This window comes from Epargyreus clarus, unplaced genomic scaffold, assembly GCF_041222505.1.
Source record: "Epargyreus clarus isolate Ecla_fem2 unplaced genomic scaffold, WU_Ecla_fem_2.2 ptg000007l, whole genome shotgun sequence".
NCBI classification, from domain to species: domain Eukaryota; kingdom Metazoa; phylum Arthropoda; class Insecta; order Lepidoptera; family Hesperiidae; genus Epargyreus; species Epargyreus clarus.
The window spans coordinates 169,181-173,002 of NW_027332215.1; the positions used below are offsets into that span (position 1 = coordinate 169,181).

Consider the following 3,822-nt stretch of genomic DNA (forward strand, 5'->3'; position numbering starts at 1 on the left):
TATACATACCGATCTGAAGTGTTAGATATATGTATTTACTAAACTTAAATTGAAATAGTACTCTTCTAGGGCTCTTTCTTTTTTTGCTTGTATTGTAGCATAATGGAGAAAATTTGTTATTTTTAAGAATACTTATTAAATACAAAACAAATATTGTATTTATTTACTTGTCCAAATTTACTTACTACTAAATGAAAATTGTAAGTCGATTGAAATAGTACATTTATGTGAGGTCTTATAATGTTCAAACAATTCTATCAGAGATATCCGTTATTATAATGAGTGATCTTGCAATGAAGCAAAGCACATGAAAGTGTGCCGTGAGGCAGCCGCTGCTCCAAGCGGCGCACGTCCCGCTCCGCGTGTTCCCAGCTTGCCACTCTCCCAGCTTCCGTCCCAGCATGTGTAATTACATCCTCAGAGCAGTAACAGTTCAACGACGCAGAGATCCAAATTGAATTCAATTTCTCCAGGTAAGCGTAGCATACCTATGGGAATTTTCATTCATGTGAGTACCTATATGGTGATACTACTTAAACATATTTATAAGGCAATGCCGCCTGCTCCCAGGTGCACAATCTCAATAAACATGCTTGTTAGTAAATGATCAAAGATTTCAATGGACTCCCAGTACGATTCTGCATGTTATAAAGACATTTCAGCTCTTAAAACATGATACTGTTTTAAATGTCAGAAGAAGCAAACGAGCGTGGCCAAGATTAATAGATTACAGCCGTTCGTGGCTACCAGCCTGCATGGCCTTCGATCCTGCTTGGAATAAATCACAGACTGAATGCATGTAATTCCTAACACCAAGAAACAAATTAGCCAGATTTGTTTGTGTCGTGTGCCTTCGACAAATCAAAAGAATCCATTTCGTATACATAAAAAACGTTTCCCACTACATATGAGGTATAATAATATCACATATTCACTAACAGCTACGATCCTCCGTTAATAAATGACAATGGAGTAGGGTTATATCAATTTAGAGGATGTTTCTCTTAAGTTGAGCGTTGTGTCCACGACTATTCTAATGTCGGGCTCGCATTGTTCGCGCGGCTTCCTGCCTCACCACACTCTGCAGCGGATCTAAGCGAATAAAGAGGAAATAGTTACTTGGCTATTCAACCTTCTGAATAGGACTACAAATGTGACATCGGTGCATGAATGTATTCAATATAACAGGATCTTGAATGCAACAGTACTGCACCGTACATACGTACAGTGTTATGATCTCGAATAAAGTCTTAAGGTGCGTATTTACGTTGGTATGGAATATAATGTAGTAACCGTAAATTATTGTTATTTAAATAGAGTCACCAACGTCGACGAATGACATTTTTTTTCGACCACAGACTGTAATTTACGTAGACACTAAGAGCGTTTTCACATTATCCGATCCGATATCGGTATCGGACGCCGATACGATATCGGGGTAAGTAAAATGTATGAAACATGTACCTGCCTTTCACATTGTCCGTTCCGATATCGGATATCGGAGCCGACAGCGATATGCTGGCGACACCATCGGACGCCCGTGAGCCGTCGGGCGATAATGTTTGTATGTGTGCTCTACGTGTATCTAAATTGTCTCTGTGTGCGTAGAGCCCGATGCGCGGCGGCCATTTTGAGCTTGTTTACTAGTTTGGTTGTCATCATTTCTTTAGGCCCCACAGCCATTCGAAAATGTGTGTCTTGTTTCTTGATACTGTTTGTGAGATGAATTAGCAAATAATTGAATGTGGATTCACTCATACGAAAGTAATTAAAAAACTTTCTAGGTGCGTGTTGTAGCTTGCTAAAAAGAGTGTAAAATGCTCCCTCTGAATATCTAGCTTCCACAATAGGATGTATCCAATACTGTCTGTGAACAGATCTTTTTTTGGGTCTCAAATATAAGAGATACAGCAAATAAAGTTTTCTATTATAGTCTGCCATGATGACCTGTCCGCACTAAGCTATCGAGCAAATGGCCGTATCGGAACGATTTTGTCGGAAATATGTGAAAATAGCACATGGTGTCGGCTATCGGATGTCGGCTATCGTCGTCCGACACCGATATCGGATCGGATAATCTGAAAACGCTCTAAGTATATCATTGGATATAAATTATCTTTTAAAAAGCAGGGTTAGTAAACGTGTGTCAACCGTTGTCTTGACAGATAAATTACAAGTTAAGTATTCTTGCAATTTAGTTGTTTGTAAAATATTAGATTGGAAGTGGATTCTTTGCAAACCCCATTTTTACCCGACTGTCAAGAAAGGATTATGTTTTTCGCGCTGTTTGTAAATTTCTTTATACCCTCGAATCTTCCAAACTGATGGGTATATTTTGACAGTTAAGGATAGCGCGCACTAGTGATATTTGTCACCGTGACTGTTGCGTCGCTGTCACAGTGTACATCACCCTTAATGAAGGTGCGCGCATTTGGATACGTGACAATTGGGTGACTTTTTGTCCGCGGAGGATGGCAACACGCCCGTGACGCAACTGTCACCGCGTCTATAGATTTGTATGTCCGTGCGCGCATTGAAACTAAATGTCACTTCGTTACCCTTCCCCCTTGCGGTTTCCAGACTAGTCGTCTTCCGCATAAACAAAAAACACACAATTCCAAAAAAAAACTTCAAAAGGTCGTAAAACCCAAAAAAAAAAAAAAAAATTTTTTTTATTTTTTTTGTTGACAAAATGCGGTTTAATTTTACCTGTTTCAATATGTGCACTTTATGGAGATTCACCCTGTATATTAGGTAGGTTTGAAAGGAAAAATTAAAATAGCAGATTTTTGGCGGAAAATAGTAACACGTTACAAAAATAGTTTACGAAATCTATCGAGCATGGTATCAAAATAAAGGAAATTAAATGGAGATTACAAATATGTATGTGTATACTTATATATAAAACAATATGTATGTACCAGAGATCAACGTACAGCCGAAACCGCTGAACTTTAGAGTTCTGAAAATTTTCACACAGCTTCTTTATATAGCGTCAGTACTAAGGAAGGATTTTTGGAAATTCCTTCCCTAAGACAGTTGTCTACCACTATTTTACCCTTCTCATAATTCTCTAATTACACTCTTCAAAATTAAAGTTTAAAATCCTTTAACTTTGAAGTTAATACTATGAAATGTCGATGCTATAATTTCTGGATAGAGAATAGGACACATCTATTTGTCCGCTCTGGAAAACCCCTTAAAAGGTACAATAGGGGTTAATGTTCGTTTGTAAAACCGTCAACTTTGAAGCAAACACTAAGGACGCTTTAAAGACGCTTTCTACACTCACGCCCCCGCACCAGGATTCTCTGTACCGTGGGTACCATGGACACACACCACGACGAAGACACATACATTCTGAGTCACAAGAGATATCTGAATTTATCAACCAGATATTTGTCTGGTCGGGGATCGAACCCAGAACCCTCTGCGAGTTAGACCGGTGATATATGTACAAATGGTGACCGCACCACCATGCGGGTCGTCACTATGAAATTTTGTATTTGGCTTTCTGGTTTAAAATCATTAAACGCCTATTTCATCGTTTTTGGAAATTCTACTTCGGCCTTTTCAGAGCAGTCGGATTTTATAAATCACATTACTTGTTGAAACAATAATATCTTACCATCGCATCGCAAGGCGAAAGAAACTATAACACATATTTAATTATTTATAACGAATGGAGCACTTGAGGCTGGACCCGAAGCTACTTCAGAACACACATTTTTACATTGAAATAATTGATTTTAGATATCTAGGTATTTTCAGTATTTTCACCCAGCTTTAATATCAGTTTAAACTTTGTATCTGTGAAATTTG

General features: G+C 38.3%; 1 long non-coding RNA gene across 2 annotated transcripts; it reads right to left on the bottom strand.

Moving 5' to 3' along the window:
- Nucleotides 1-232: 232 nt before the first annotated feature.
- LOC140743185 (uncharacterized) lies at nt 233-2,371 on the bottom strand. Of its 2 annotated transcripts, none has more exons than XR_012102400.1 (3): nt 2,241-2,371; nt 940-1,092; nt 233-488 (listed from the first exon to the last, which is right to left on the bottom strand). It is a non-coding gene; the product is annotated as an uncharacterized LOC140743185 (long non-coding RNA). The 2 variants fall into 2 exon arrangements; XR_012102399.1 differs by lacking the exon at nt 2,241-2,371 and adding an exon at nt 1,227-1,309.
- Nucleotides 2,372-3,822: the final 1,451 nt, after the last annotated feature.